General features: G+C 41.6%; 1 protein-coding gene across 1 annotated transcript in view; it reads right to left on the bottom strand.

Annotated features, from left to right (window-relative positions):
- Nucleotides 1-5564, bottom strand: part of tenm1 (teneurin transmembrane protein 1) — a 349430-nt gene extending 343866 nt beyond the window's left edge. Inside the window, exon 1 of the mRNA XM_038305307.1 lies at nucleotides 5148-5564. The gene's annotated coding sequence lies outside the window, so the exon portion shown is untranslated. The remainder of the gene's footprint in view (nucleotides 1-5147) is intronic.
- Between the last annotated feature and the right edge of the window lie 11566 nt (nucleotides 5565-17130).

Genomic DNA, 17130 nt, shown 5'->3' with positions numbered 1-17130 from the left:
AAAGGCTAAAGGCACATTTTAGAGTCTCTGTCAGTTAACAATCGATCATTTACTGAATTAGTTGATTTCAATAATCAATTAATCGTAATTAATCCGATTATTTGTTTCCGCCATAGTTCAAGCCCTTTTAATCAAAAGATAAATGAAAGTTATTTTTCTAAACTGTCCAACAGGTTTCATTAAATCACCATAAGACCAACTGATAGTTTTAAACTTATAAACACTGTAAAGAGTTTTAAATTAAGCTTCTTATAAATTTAATTCATCTGCTTCTGGAATAGGAAGACAGAAGCTGCGACTCTCTTTCCATAATCTAAACTCTTTCATAACCTGTACGGGTTTTTAAAGTTTTGTTGTAGAGTTCGTGTCTTTTGACCACAGCCAAGCAAACAGAGTCCAAAGCAGAGAGCATCTGAGGCAAAGCCGCCGTACTTTCTAGTAATCTGCCTCAGGCTTGGTCGTCAGGTGTGTATCAGCGAGCGCACCTGTGTGACTATTGTTGTTGAAAGTTTTTCGGTTGTTAGACACCACTAATGTTGCTTTATAGGTTGAATTATGTTTTATTTTGGTACAGAGAGTGAAAAGGCAGCAGAAACAACGAAAATAAAGAACTTATAAAAGGATCATATTCACTCATTTTGCACATTAATTTCTAAAGGAAATTAAATTTAACAGCAAATAACGACATTAGAACCAAGGTTCCAAAAAACGAGATGAAATAAATAAAAAAAACTGCTAATAATCTTCACACATAACTCCTACATACCAATTTAGTAAAATAAATATGAGTTTAATCTGTCTGTAAAAAGATCTGTCTGCAGCATTTATTTAAAGTGTTTTCATTAACATGGCTGCATCCAGAGGTTTTATTTTCTATCTGGTCATAATATCATCCAGTCTTGATTAGAGTTCAGTACTTGGATAAAAATGATGTCATATAAAGATGGCAGTGGATGGGCTTTAAATGTGTCCGATTAAATAAAATAAATAAATACCAAAATCTATCCAATGAAAAATGGCATCAAAGAGAGACATCTTTACCAACAATACTTTTATTTGTTTGCCAAAATGAAATATGTTACTTAACACTAAACACATATCTACGGAGCCCCTCTGATGACATGGACAAAAAAAAATTTTAATTGTGGCGAAGTAGTATTTCGCGGCCACGCAATAAGTATAACGTGCGCACGAAATACTTAATAATATCAAAAAATCCACCCCTGTTTTCAGGCTTATGTTAACTGTAATGACTTATCTTGGACAGGCTGCTATGTAAACGGGCCTTTAGTCCCTCGTTTAGCTATGCTGCGGTTGTTTACACTACGCCTTTTCCACCTAAAATGGCGTCTTAGCAACAAATGTCACGTGACTGGCGGAGACCGACTGGGTAAGCAAATCGAGCGTGCCTTAGACCTTAGAGAAGGCGCGCTCGATTTGCTTACCCAGTTGTCCAGGAATGATAATATTATTAATAAGTATTTCGTTATACTTATTGCGTGGCCACGAAATACTACTTTGTGGCCACAATTAAAATAAAATGTTTGACCATGTCATCAGAGGGGCTCCGTACATATCTGCTCAACAAGAGAAGATATTAAAATCAAGTTTTTTTCTCTAAAATACATTTCTTTGACTTCTACCCAATTCCATTATTTGCTTTTAATAAAAAGTGGCGACTGATAATATTAAACTAAAAACATTAGCGATTAAATTTCTCTTAAAGTGATAGAGGAGAGTTAAGATGTTTTAAAGAGGGACTTAAACTCAGGCAAAGGCAAGCAAAAAAAATAAAAAATAAATAAATGCAATTTAAACTCATCAAAACACATACTTTCCTTTCTTACACGTTTTTCATTTTATATTAGTGACGACGGACTGTGTGACGGGGATGAGGACAGCGGGAGAAGCGAAGGAACTTTTCACTGCTACTTTTACTGTAATCCCTATAAATACTTAAAATATTGAGTTTAAATTTGAAGCCAATGCATCCCTATCTCATATTCCCGCTGCATACGTTCACTAACCGCAGGGAAATTTTAGCAGGGTAATTTGACAACATTCCATTTTAAAGTCACAGTGCTGACAGTTTGCTTTACTCAGAGGTCGAGCACGTGGATGTGTAACAGAAACTCCAATCAGCCCTGCAGGCTGTGCAGCAGCATTGCAGCAGGCAGGTCACTGTGTGTGGTTATAGCGTGGTTCCATAGTGTTTGCTAGTCCTTCGATTCTCTGAGGTCATTTACTTTGAAATGATCAGCAGGGCAGCAACCGCTCAAACACTTTTCATCATTTTGCAACAATCACCTTTTCCTTCAGTCAGTGGGAGAAGTGGCTAAAGACGCATCATACTGGCTGTCAGCTAAAAGTCTGACTGCAAAAATAAGGATACTACTCTTTGATGAATTCAACCCCCCCCCCAAAAAAAAAAAAAAGATTTGTAAAGAATATTTTCAGTTTGCTGGGAACTTGCTGGTCAGAAACTAAAGCGTGTGAACGACTCCAATGTTAGAGGGGAAGCATTACAGTGCCAGCGGCTACTGCATTCCTGGAATGAAAATTCATAAATAATGCAAGGATGGATAACAAAAAAGAACTCCCCTGCTGTTGCACACAGCTCACCACTATCCCAAGGCCATGTGATATCACTCAAATTTTGGAAAAATATGAATTATTAGAGTCAAGTAAAGATGTTGCTTTAAGAGGAGTTTTGTGTTCTTGTTTTTTTAAGCAGGACAATGGGACGTGCAGACAGCTGTGGCAACATGCCAGTATCCCAACAGGCTAAATTCCTCTGAAGTTCCACTGAAATAATGATTTGACTCTAAGCCAAGCATCTAAGCTCACTTTCAAAATGCTAAATTCACTACCCCCAAAACAAAACAAAGGGAATAAATAGTTAGAAACATTTGAAAGTGATGATTAGCACATCAACAACCGCTGACCATTTAGGATTCCTGCTGAGGTGCAAGCCAAAGTTTGCAGGGAAAAAAACCTTTGGATGCAACATCCTGAAAATATGACTGACAGACCCTGTGGTTACCTGGCTTACTGACAGAAATGTCTTATCTGTGGTATGTTCCATAAATGCTGAAGTGACATTTCAGTTCCATGTCCTCTAATTGTGAAGATATGCCTCAGGAAAATATCTCCTTAATCACTGTGCAGCATAGCAAGCCCTGCAGGGCCGCACAAATCCAGGAAGCATGTTCTTTACTACAGCAGAGAGCGACAAGCCCCAGATATGACACACACAGTCTGCCAACACTACGGGAGACATGAACGTAACGCTACAATCATCTACCACTTCAGCTTCCATACATCTAAATCATCTCCCTATTCAGGGAGCATATGTCTGTGTGCTGGTGCCTGTATGGATGAAGACCCAGAAAAACGCCGTCTGTGTGCGTATGTGTGCAGAAGCTAACCTCCTGCACAGAAACATTTTATTAACCTCGTCATCACAGCATCAACATGTAGAATATCGCAATCAGAAAGGACTGCCGTAATGTAATATCTGCTCTACTATTGCATTTCTAGAGCAATGCATTCATTTTCTGCATGCCAAAAACATATAGCTGCAGATCCTCACTGATCACTTTGCATTACATGGAAAACGGTTTTTCCTTCATCAGCTTTGATCATTTGCAGTTTTTTTTTTTTTTTGCATTTCATTAAATGCATCAAACTAAGACCCCCCCCCCCCATCATTTTCTATTATTTTTTCATGTTTTAACTCATCAAGCTACAGCATGTGCCTCACTGGAGTCTGTTAATAAAAAAAGATCAAATTAAGGTTGGGAACACATCCTTGGAAGTAAAAAAAATAAAAATAAATCTGGATTTATTCATCACTTGCAGCATTTTTTTTCCTTCTTTTTAAAACAAACTCTTTATTAATGAAAAATTAAATAAAATGGAAATGGCAGAAGAGAATAAAAGTGAAACTGTAAATCTCTATTGGCTCAGAGAAGCTGGATCAGTGCGTTTCTATATTTCAGATACGATTTCTGCCCTTGATGCCCAAACCTGCCATCGATAGGGAGATGCTTCAGATACTAATACTGTTATTTACTACTAGATAGATATTTATGACTAGAATAGATACTAATTAGCGTTATCCATTTATATAAATGAAATGTCTGTCAGACATCACAGAAAAGACTTATTTATATTTGGTATTGGCTGCCTATGAAGCAGAAGCAAAGGATGAAACTCATGTTGATCTCTGACACACTGATGCAGAGAATAATAGAAACTGATTTTATTATCAGGTTCTATGTTCAGATCCTGCATTCAGCAAATCCAAACCATCCAGAATGAGAATATTTTTCAGTACAATTCACATTTTCTCATCTATAAAATTAGCTCATGGTAAAAACGAGGCAGGATGACCAAAAAGCATCCCTCAATGACAGAATATGTTTTAAGAATTCCTCTAAAATATTTATTTATTCGTTTTTCCCAAAATTACCTTTTTCTCATAATACTGGAGTATTTATTATTTATTTGTGGGTTTTTTTTTTTTTTACCTTTACCTTAGTTAACTCAGAGCAATTATTGATAAGGAGGTGAAGGAGAGATCAGCAGAGCATCCTGGTGCCATTTCTGCTCCATTCATTAGGATTTATCTAAATCTATTTGGATATTAATCGCTGAACCCGCGCGCCTCTAATGAATTATTAATGGTTATTTTTTGATTGTAGCCGTTTTTAAAATGAGCGGTTTTCAGGGGCAGCATCGTTCGGGCTGGAAGAAGTTGCAGAAAAAGCGAGCGGATCGCCGCACGGCGTCCTGAGGCGCGTGCTTCCTTCCGTCTGCCGCGCAGCGGAGGCTGCTGATGCTGCTGCCGCCTGCATCCTCAAAGTGGGGGCAACAGCGACCCAAGCATGGGGGGGGGGCATGAAGCAGGCATGACATCCCGCGCTCCCCATGAACTGTCACCGTTCAGGGGGTGGGGTGGGGGGATTTATATACAAAAGGAGCCCCCCCCCTCCACATGCAAACATATACAGGCAGCAGAGTGGGTCACATCACCGCTCAGCAGAACAGCTGTTAATAACCATCCCCTGCATCCCAGCATCGACATGCAGAGATCCCCCCCCCCCACCCCCCCAAAACAGGCCACAACTAAAGGCGCCTCTCACCTTCATCCTGATGTAAAGCCATGCCTTTAGTCAGCTTCTGCGCCTGTAAGCAATCCTCCTCCTCCTGGTTGGAAATGTGGCTGCGAGGTGGCGGTGCTGATGCTGAGGATGCTGATCGCTCCCAAATGCCAATAGAGAGGAAAAAGGTTTGCGCGCTATAGAAAGGAAGGGAAGGGATCTCCTAGCAGAGGCTGTGCGCCAGCAAGTCAGTCCGTCCTGCTGCGCTGCACTAAGAGGAGGAGAGGGAGGGAGGGAGGGAGGGAGTGGGGGGGCGGGGTATCTCTCTCTATATATGGAAGGAGCCACTCCGGTACAGGGAGCGCGGTTTGGTGCGTTTAGCCGCCGTTGAACCCAGAGAGACTGAGGCTGGAGCTGCTCGTGAGGCTCGGTGCTGCCTGCATGGATCGTACCACCGCTCCGGTGGAAAAGGGGGTGTGGCTCAGAGATGGACAGGATCTAAGCCGCCAAGTGGCGTCAGGAGGACTGGATGTCCGCTTGGAGTGCTTCAGGTGCTGCCAGATGGCCGCGCCGCGCTCCTGTGCAGTGCTGACTCACCATCACAAACTTTGGGTCGGTTTTTACTTTAGAATAGTAAAAACCAGCAAACAGCAGCAGGTCAGAGAGTTTCTGTGGAGAACAGAGGATCACTCAGGTGCGTCTCAACAACATCGATTCATTCTGCAAGCTGGAAGGAATTTACACATTAAAAAAAAACTAGGAAAGTTTTTTTAATCGGTAATTATTTTTTAAATTTTAGTCAATAACATCACAGTTGATTGTTGCTAAACAAGAAGAGTTGATTTACCAAACAAACTAAATTTTATACCATATTTTGGTTATCAATTAAAGATGTAAATTTGACTCAAATCATATTTTATTCAATTTCAAAACTTAAGTTAAAAGTAATGAACTTCTCTTTGCTTTATTTCTAAATCTTAACTAATCTAAATCTCAACTGGATACTTTTAATTTCTTTTTTCATTTATCTTATCTTCCATTCATTCAATAAAACTCAAGAAACTTAAATGTAATTTGGTCAGATTCAGACAGCTGCTGCGTATTTGTTGACAAAAAACTAAAGATCCATCATATTACTTTATCTCCAGCAGCAGAATCTAGAGAATCCATTTGGAGTGTGGGAGGAAGCAAGAGTACCCAGAGAGAACCCACCCATGCAGGGCCGTGCAGAGACCACTAAAGGGGCAGGTGCTCAAAAAAAAAAAAAAGGGCACATCTTATCGCATTTTAGGACAGAATATTAACAAAGTCACATAGCTTTCAGAGTTTAATGAACAATGATAAATTACAAAATTGTGAGACAGCTAAGGGAAATCTCTACATAGAACATAGAACTATGCATATGTAAAATATTTTATTAGTAATTTCTTTCTGCAGGTCTATTTTGTTATAGGAAAGTATTACAATATTCAAACATGCAATTTAGCCAAAGATGTAAATCAGAGCTGGACCACCAGACATATTTTGTCTTTACAGAATTAAACTGTTAAAAATGCATACAAGGGCACAATGCAACCTTTTAGTGTACTGTAATCTATAAAAAAGAATGTCTGCCTGGTTTGCTGTACTGACAGTGGAGATGGAGACGGTCCATTCAGAAAAGCAGAGCTGCTGCATCAAACTTTAACGTGGAACTGCAGAAAAAAAAGAACAAAACAAACATTTTATTAATGCATGTCACCATGAGAAAAGCCTACTCTGTTTGTGTCTTAGTGTATTTTGTAAGTACCTATATACATTTTCTTCAATCTTTCCTCTTCGTTTTTTCTTGTCAGTTTCTCTTTTCTTTTTTTCCCTCATTGTCTCATCTTTTCTGTGTTGAGTGAAGGTCAATCTCTTATTTATTTCAGTCTCTTGCCTTTCTTTTTCCCCCAAACTAAATCTAAGATTATGATCCAAAAACTTATTTTCCGTCATGGTGATTTAACTGTTTAAAAACAAATTTCCAACTTTTAAGCATTTTTGCTATTTTTGTTCTCTTTTGTCCACAGCAGCAGTTTTCTGTTAGCCATGTCTTTAAAAATGTTAATAACCTCACTGTGAATGATTGGCACATCCTTCTCGATTGCCAACAAAAGAAGGTCTGACAACCGATCCTCCTTGCATAAGCTGCGCAGTTTTGTTTTCACCAGCTTCATACATTATATCTATCATATATCTCTCATGGTAGTTCTGGATGAGTTCTCCTTTAAGATACATTTACCTAACGCTAGAATAAATGAAATGTACATCATGCAGCAAAGAAAATTAGAAAATCAGACATATATCCATTATGGAGATAATAGGTTTTTGACGGGCGATGTGCCCCTATTGCATAAGTAATACTGAAGAATGTCCTACTGTCATTAACGACACAGGGAAGCTTTTTAGTTATCTTGCTTTGCTAGCAAAGTCATTAGCTAGCAGCTAGCTCATAGCACAAGAACAACAGCCTAATGTCTGTATGATAAAAATACTGAATCGATAGATAAGAACAGCTTTTCCTCACCTGGCTGTCTCCTCCCGCTCAGTAGTTCTTCAGAGAAAGGCGCGCCGCGTCCTATACTTTCCTCCGTTTAAACCGCTACTCTTTGCTAAAGTAGAGAAATTATACAACGTTCAAAGTTTTCCGTTGTCTGACAAGTAGGAAGCCTACTCCAGTATTTTCATCAAAAATTATGTTTTTTAATTCACAAAAAAACTGTTCTGTAATCATTACAGAACAGTTTTTTGTGAATTAAAAAACATAATTTTCAATGTAAAAGACTAAAAGCACAGAGTAAACAGTGTTTTAGATCAAACAATACTGCATCATCCATGGGGCTCATTTGGTTTCACTTACATCTCTATTCAGGTTGACATTGGAGAGGCGGTGCAGACTGAAGACATAGCCATCCGTCAGATCATGGTTGATCTTGCTTAGGGCCAAATGAGCAGCGGCCACAGTGTAATGTGGAATGTTCGCTACCTTTAGCTCCACAGTTAGCCGCCTTATCTGACTGTGCGAGAGGCAAGTGCGTCGTCACCGGCAAAAGGTCAAAGGTAACAATGTGACCGGAGGGCTTATTGTATTGTTTTTCTTGCCAAAAAAAAAAAGATAATAATAATTTCAGTACATGTGTCAAATAAAAAAAAAAAAAGGACCAAAAGGGCACATTGGGATCATGGAGCAAAAGGGGCAGGTGCTCAAGCCCCCTTAGCCCCCCCCTCTGCACGTGCCTGCACCCATGCACTGGGAGAACATGCAAACTCCAAGCAGAAAGACTCCGGGCAACTGTGCTACCCGCTGCTCCACCGTGCAGCCGACAAGTCAACCAGGTCAGGTGAGTGAAAAGCACCAACTTTACTCCTAATATCTAAATACATTTTACTGCATCTATATTTGGGAATGTGTTTCAATTATGTTGTTCATATTTCAGGTAAGACTGTCAGGTTGGGTGGAGACTTTAAGGACCCAGAGATGAGTTTTGCTGATTTAATTCAGGACTAACAGCCAACTGAGGCAAAAACCCAGCAAAAAAAAAAAAAAAAAAACCCTGAAAAAAACCAAAAAAATCCTAAAAACACCAGGGAAAACCAAACATAGGGAACAAAGAGAGGAGGAAGCAACAAAACAACAAGGAGGAACTTCCTAGACAGGTTCCAGATATTACAGGAGACAACCCCCCCTTTAACGACCGACCTCCAGAATCATAGACAGGTTCAGATATTACAGGCTAACGATGGAACTAAACGACCCATTCATCGGTTTCCATTTGCATGTTTCCCAGCAATACAAGGCCTTGTCTAAATAAAGACTCAAACTCACTGCGGATCCAGACATTTGAATTGAGAAAGCTTCCTGGAGAGGTGGAGAAACGTCTTCAAATCCTGGAAACCAAGTCCAGTGGATTTTTTTTTTATTTTTACGGAATGACTATGACCTGGATGACTGAGAACCTTCATCATCAACCAGAAGAAACCAGCGCTGAGTGAAGCTTCTGCTGCTCTTTAAAGCCCAGCACTCTGATGAGACTGATGAGCTCCACCTGTGGAGACTAACCAGGTTCTCCACAAAGATCCTCCCCGGGAGAGATGCATCACTCACACACACCTGAGCAAATGGAAATGGAATGTTAAGTGGGAGGAAAAAAATGTGAAAGAAACAATGTTAATTGTATACTCTGAACTTAAACGTAAAATATATAAGCTCAGGTTGAATTTAATCATAGAAAGTTTAATGTTTTTACTTTAAGAGGGAAATGATTTGTTTGTTTTTATTGCAGTAAGCCTCTTAATATGCTAGAAAGTCTTCTCTGATTCTGATTCCAGGTGTTACTGGTAAAAATAGTCACTGTTTTTATTGTTTGTAGGATCACATTTTTTCTTTAAAAATTATATTTTTAAAGAAACATCATATGTTATACGTCAGAATTAGTATGAATTTCTTTTAAAGAAATTCCCAATTGTTTGTTGTTATTCATAGATATTTATGCCCTTTCCTGCATTTGAAGGTAAATGGATTCAAACGACAACAGTTATTATTTACAGAAAGAAAGTAAAGGGATTTATTAGAAAAATATACTGATAAAGAGAAGAGAAAGACAAAAACCACCAAAGAGCCTTTTGATTTGATCTGCTGCCTCGTGTGATGTCACCAGAGGCCTGTGAACACACCAGTTTGTGGATTTCATCTTAAATAAAAAAAGATCTGAATCAAAAATAGCAAGACAAAAAGAAAAATGGCTGTTGTTTTAGTTACAAACTGTATCTAAAGGGTTTGATTGATTTTGCAGAAAGTCTGCCTCGTAGCTTTAATGCAGAGTATGTGACACTAATTTATAGCTCTGCTGGGTCCTGGTGTGTGTTTGCACCTGCACATCATCCCATAAAAGCTGTTTTTCTCTGCTAAATGAGCCACCTAACGATTCTAACCCGTGCTCTCTGTGTGACGCCTTGGTGTGGGTATTTCCAGCCACGTCTTATGCATACTGCTCGTGAATGACAGGCGTTCTAATGATGCAGTTTATTATTTCCCCAAAGCACCGTACGCACGGGGCTACAAACAACCACTATGACAGCTGCTTCAGTCTATCTGCCTCTCAGCCTGTCTTGCTGTATCCCCAGCACAACACGGCAGTATGCATCTTTTATCACCAATGGGTTTTGGCACTTTCTGTCACTTCCATCAGCACTCCGCTGTAAATGGAGGCCACAAGTCCAGGCGCTCCACACAGGGAAGGAAGTGATCTAAAGGAGTTTCCTACAACGTTGGATGAAGATGACCTGTGTGTTTCTGAGCAGGGCAGCAGATGAAGAATTATTAAGATTTGTCAGCCATGTGTAAGAATTAGCTTCTGAAAGCTGTCGACCTGTTAAAAATGAAACCTGTCGTCCATTTGACTGAGGAACATTGTGAGGTTATTGATGCTTCAAACTGCATAAGCAGCATGGATGAGCAGCTGGCTAAAGACTCACAGGGAAAGTAGACGGACTATAAAGCCTCTGGCTGATGAAGAACAGACTTTTTTTATCTTTTTGTTTGTAATCACTGAGTTTCCATAACATGTTTTCATGGCACATCCACAAGCTTTTTGATTTTATGTAACAGATCAACACACTGTTTGTTGATCAGTGAAATACAAGAAACTAAACGGAGTAAAATGCTCTGTAACAACCAAAAAAATCGTATCTATTATAAAACCAGTGCAATTAATTCCCTTATATGGGTGTCATGATGGGTCTCTGAGTTTAGCCCAAAATGCAGAACACACACGGAAACGGGGTAAAAGTTCAATCAGAGTTTATTAATAAGCACAAACACAAGGACATATACTGGGTCTGGAACTGGTCCAAGCTGGTTCACTAAAGTCTTGACTGGGACCAGAGACTGTTGGTTAGCAGAGTTCATGAGAAGCTAAGCGTCTAGCTTCAGGCTTAGCATGGCAGACCAAGATTTAAGCTTCCAGCTCACTGCAGAGAACAACAGGGAATATCCACCTAGGATTCTTCAGGGTGATTCCACATAGGAACCTTCAGGTGAAATCCGCATAGAAGTTTTGAGGTTAAATCCACATAGGAATCTTCAGGTTGGCTCACCAGGGCAGATTAGCAGGTTAAGCTCACCTAGAGCTTCAGGCTAGAGACTGGCTTCCAGTGAGGCACAGACAAAGGAGAGATTAGAATCTGATCTCACACTAGAGACAACTAAGATTTAATCAGTAACAGAGGCTCAGGTAGCTAACCAACTAAGATCAACACTGCGGTGTGGAAGCAAGGCCTGGCAGGAGCTTATAAAGGGGAGGTCTCCTGATGAGTAGATTAACAACAGGTGTGAAGGAAGATTCCAGCTCCAGGAGACCCACGGCGCACTCTGCTGGAGGAAGGTGGTAAAGCTCCAGACTCCAGTCTAAAAGAAAGTAACAAAGAGCAGAAGAGGATCCTCGGCGCACTCTGGTGGGCAAGCTTGAGGATCCCAACAATGGGGAAATAATCCAACAACTAAAATGTCCACTGCTACTCTGGAGGAGCAGCAGAGATCTATAGCTCAGGTGGAAGTATTTGCCTCCATGGCAGGTGTTTGTTTTGCCATATGGAGGATGCAACAAAGCAGTGGAAGGAAGTGACTCCGATTCCAGTAAATTCAGCCAATGCAGGTTCTGAAAGTAATAAAAACCAGTACAGAGATTAATTTAAACCATTTGTCTTTTTAAGCACCACAGCTAACAGTAGAAATAGACTCGATCTAAATATCTCAAATTAGCTCCGGTCTCTAACTCCCATCCCTTCGCCTTTTGCAGGGTTAACAGTTAGAACGCTGCCCAGGGTAGGAAAGGAGCTTCACACTGCAGCCTTCAGCCTTATGGATTTCATTACCAGGTGAAGGCAGACATGAACGAGGGCTGGTAGAATGGGGGCTACAGCCTTTTGGGAAAAACAACAAAAATAAAGTTACTCTAATGTAATAAATGGATTAAGCTCTTAATTATAAAACTCCAAATGTATGAAGGTGACATTAATGGACGAGTCTCACACAACAAATTTTTGTTAGACTCTGTGAGGTGGGCCGTTCCTATATGGTTTGCCATGCAAAGAATTGTGGGCAACCTCAGAGCTCCCAGCTGCTACCAGGGATGTCAGAAGGTACCTATGTGATCCAGGGGCAGATTTAGAAAATGTGGGGCCCTATGCAAAGACAGTCAAACCCATTATACAGATACAGAAATGTTAATAGTGTCATGATTTATTTAAGGATCTGATCCACATGCAGTGAACCACTCAGGGTAAAAGTTGAACAGGTTTATTGAAAAGATCAATGGTGGCTGGATTCAGGAAACTGTGTACTGGTGAACCAGTATGGAAGGGAGGAGGGAAGTTCACAGAGGTGAGTTCAGGTACCGTGGGAATCTTGGATGCCTGAAGGATAACGCTGGTAAGGGACTCACGTTTGGGGGGGGGGGGGTCCTCTCTCACTTTGATCCAGAGGTAGTGACTCGTTGGAGATTGGACAGGTAGATATTTGTTGGACCCGGAGGAGCAATAGAGCGGACTGTCACTTGGAAATCCAGGAGAACTTGAACAAAACTTGTGGAGGTTTATGCCCTGCTCAGTATGAGACTCAAATAATCCTTTCGGGGGGAGAAGGCCAAACATCCAGCTTGCAAGATAACTTCCTGCTGAAAAGGCAAAGACAAAAAACAAGGTAAGGCTCAGTGAAACAAAGACTTAGCTAAACTTTGCTTGGCTAGAGCAACCAAAACTGGTAAACACTCTGGCGCCGAGGTAGTGCCAGTCCATGGCTCAAATACACTGGAAACATGATCAAGCAATAAGTAAACATTTCTTAAAATAAGTGTATCTAACCTTAATTTGAGTAGGTAATGGAGATACTTCGCCAATGGAATGAGTATTTTTACTTTTAAAATAAGATAATTAGATAATATGTACTTGAAAAAAGACAATGCAACTGTGTTTTCTTATTTTAAGTGTAAATTGTCTTGTTCTGTTGGCAGAATGTCTTTGTTACCTCCTCAATCCAAGAACAAATGCAATTATTTAAAGAAAAAAGTTACTTATCTAGATTTGGATTTTTCCAGTGTAGTCCTCAGTGATGAGTCACCAGCCGCAGGTGTGCTGAGACACTTTGTTGGGAGCTGGAGAAGTACCACCTTTCTCCAGCAGAGTCCGCCGTGGATCCTCCTGAGTTGAGCTTCCTGCACAGCTGCAGCCCATCAGATCATCAGAGGATCCACCGTACTTAAGCTGTCTTCAGACCTTGCCTCAACGCCGCAGTGTTGATCCAGTTGGTTAGCACCTAAGCCTAGCATCTCTGAGAACCTTTGTTGACTTAGAATCCAGACTGGATTCTAACTTTTGTCTCTGTCTTCCAGGAAACCAGTCTTTCTCCTGTGAAGCTCTGGAAGAGCTTAACCTGCCGAGCCTGCCCTCTGAGCCAAACCTGAAGCCTCTCTCTGAACTTCCATGCAGCTCTGGACCAAGAGCTGGAAACTCAAAGCCAAGGTCTGCTCATTCTTTAGAAGTAAGACGCTGAAGCAGCTTACGGACTCTGCTGATCAAATCCTCTCCAGATCCAACAGCCTCCCTCTCAAGGCTTTAATCAAGAACCCTCAAGGTACAAATCAGAAACTGTCAAGAATCAAACTCCTATGCGCAACGCTAACTGAAGTGTTTCTCACGCAGACTCCGGTGAACCATTTTCCCAGGCCTGAACCAGAACCAGTCATAATCTCTGTGGTTGTGTTAATAAACTCTGTTAAACCTTTTACTCCAGTTCCCGTCTCAGTGGTGTTCTGCATAATTGGGTCACACCAGTGAACCCATCATGACAGAACACTGCGGCCAAACACAAGGCCCAGCAGAACACCTCGTTCGCCTATTGGAGGAGCGGGAGGCTCACATCCATGGACATGTTCAAGCTCTCAGTGAGTTAAACACCCACATTGAGTTTCAAAACCATGTTGTCCAAAACTATGCTAACCGCTTGAATAGACCTAACACCACGCCAGTTGAACAACCATTTCCGGGTCCAATTCTGCCTCCAAGGTCACCGGCAGTGACATCATCGCCAGAGTTCGGCCCTAGACTCCCCGATAAGTTTTCTGGTAATATGAAGGACTGCAAGGGATTTTTGTTTCAATGCTGTTTAATTTTTCTAAACTCTCCTGGCAGTTTTCCCTCAGATCATGTTAAAATAACCTTTATTTTGTCTCTTTTGACTGGAAGAGCCCTGGATTGGGCTCAGGCAAGGTTTGCCTCTGACGAAAGCCTCAGATGTCAATACACCGATTTTATCTCTGAATTTTCTCAAGTGTTCAACCAAGAAACAGATCAAACGATTGACTCTCGTGCTCTTTTTGACCTTAAACAGGGAAGTTCTTCTGTGGCAGAATTTTCCATTAACGTCCGGGTAAAAGCTGCTGCTTCCGGTTGGAACCAAAGTGCTTTAAAGGGGGCATTTTTCATGGCTTTGAACGAAAATATTAAGGATGAACTTGCAACCCTCGACGAACCAGCCACACTTGAAGAATTAATCCGTCTGAAGATAAGATTGGACAATAGAATCCGAGCTAGAAACAGCTCCAAGTCAAGAATTCTGGGATCATTTTCCTCTGCCCCTGCGTCAAATAATGTGACTGTTTTTTCTTCTCCCACAGAACAGTTGCCCAAGCCGAGATCTAAGGCCCAGTCTCTCCCTCTGCCTGTTCAGGCCTCTCATTCTGGAGAAATGGATGCCAAACCCATGCAGGTGGGACACACCAGGCTCACTCCAGAGGAAAGACAAAGACGTTTTATGAGTAAACTATGCATCTACTGTGGAGAAAGTGGTCACTTCATCGCTTCTTCCCCAGCTAAATCAAAAGCCTGGGCCCGCTTGAGGGTCTGAGGAGTCTGGCGGGCCATACAAACTCTAAGAAATCTCCTCAACTGATGCTCCCTGCCACTTTGTTTTGTTCTAATCAAAGCCTCTCTTTTTCTGCCTTCATCGATTCAGGCTGTGAACGAAACTTAATTGATTCTAACCTTGTTCAACAACTTCAGATTGAAACTATTCCCCTGACCCAACCTCTTTGTGTCTCTGCCATTGATGGGAAAAGACTCCACCAAGTTACCCATCAAACTCAACCTCTTGAGCTACTACTTTCAGGTAACCATCGTGAAACCATAACATTTTTTGTTTTTTCCTCCGCATGCTCTCCCCTGGTGCTTGGATTTGAATGGTTGGAGAAACATAATCCACATATTAACTGGACTGATCGTCATGTGGAGTCATGGTCTACGTTATGTCATGAAACATGCCTCCGATCGGCTGCCCCCTTGGTGGGGCCTCCTAGAGGTGGGGGGAGATGGACTCTCCTGACCTTTCTTCTGTCCCTTCTGAGTACCATGATTTGGCTCCTGTCTTCATTAAGGTCAGTGCTACGTCCCTTCCACCACACAGACCATATGACTGTGCGATCGAGCTATTACCTGGAGCACCTCTACCCAGCAGCAGACTATACAATATTTCCAAACCAGAACGAGAAACCATGGAAAAGTACATTAACGAGTCTTTAGCTGCTGGGATAATTCGCCCATCTTCTTCTCCGTTGGGTGCTGGCTTCTTTTTCGTTGGCAAGAAGGACGGTTCCTTAAGACCATGTATCGATTACAGAGGTTTGAACCAAATAACAATTAAAAACAAGTACCCTCTTCCTCTACTCGCCTCAGCTTTTGAACCTGTACAAGGGGCAACTGTTTTCACCAAACTAGATTTGAGGAATGCTTATCATCTTCTTAGAATCCGTGATGGAGATGAGTGGAAAACAGCCTTCAAAACCCCATTGGGTCAGTTCGAATACTTGGTCATGCCCTTTGGTTTAACAAATGCCCCTGCCTGTTTTCAAGCCCTTGTGAATGATGTTCTCAGAGACTTTTTAAATGTATTCGTGTTCGTCTACATTGATGACATGCTCATTTATTCAAAGAACCTTTCTGAACATAAGAAACATGTCCGCCTTGTGTTGCAAAGATTACTGGAGAACAAACTGTTCGTTAAAGCTGAAAAATGTGAGTTTCATCAGCCTTCAGTCACCTTTTTGGGGTTTGTGCTCGAGGGCGGGCAGGTTAAGCCTTCTGAGGACAAAATAAAGGCTGTTTTGGAATGGCCAGTTCCTGAAAACCGCAAGCAGCTACAGAGATTCCTGGGTTTCGCCAATTTTAATCGCTGCTTCATCAGGAACTATAGCCAGACAGCTCTTCCCTTAACCTCGCTAACCTCAGTCAAACGAACTTTTCAATGGACCCCTGAGGCACAAACTGCATTTGAGAAACTGAACTCATTGTTTTCCAGAGCACCCGTGTTAATCCAGCCTGACCCATCCAAACAATTCATCCTCGAAGTGGACGCTTCCGATTCTGGTGTAGGAGCTGTCCTATCTCAGAGACTCGACTCTGATCAAAAGATCCATCCGTGTGCCTTTTTCTCTCGAAGACTTTCTTCCGCAGAGCAAAACTACGATGTTGGAGACCGTGAGCTGCTGGCTATCAAGTTGGCGCTGGAGGAATGGAGATACTGGCTGGAGGGAGCTGAGCACCCGGTTCTAGTTTGGACGGATCACAAGAACCTTGCTTACATCCAGTCAGCTAAACAAGCCAATCCCCGTCAATCCAGGTGGTCCATTTTCTTCTCACGATTCAATCTCATTATCTCCTACAGACCCGGATCCAAGAATGTCAAACCCGATTCTCTCTCTCGTCTATACTCCGTCGATCAACCTGAGATGCCTGAACCTGTCCTCCCCGCATCATGTACAGTTGGAGTGGTTACCTGGGAGATCACTGATCTAATTAACACCGCCCTGGCTACAGAACCCGATCCAGGTAATGGTCCAGCTAACCGAACATATGTGCCATCTTCTGTCAGGTCTCATCTAATTCAATGGATGCATGCAGCCAAGTTTTCCGCCCATCCGGGGGTCAGTAGAACCGTCGCCTTAATTTCGAGACG

The sequence above is a fragment of the Cyprinodon tularosa genome, unplaced genomic scaffold, assembly GCF_016077235.1.
Source record: "Cyprinodon tularosa strain WSP-4 unplaced genomic scaffold, ASM1607723v1 ctg555, whole genome shotgun sequence".
Taxonomy (NCBI): Eukaryota; Metazoa; Chordata; class Actinopteri; order Cyprinodontiformes; family Cyprinodontidae; genus Cyprinodon; species Cyprinodon tularosa.
This window is presented reverse-complemented; position numbering and strand designations above follow the sequence as displayed.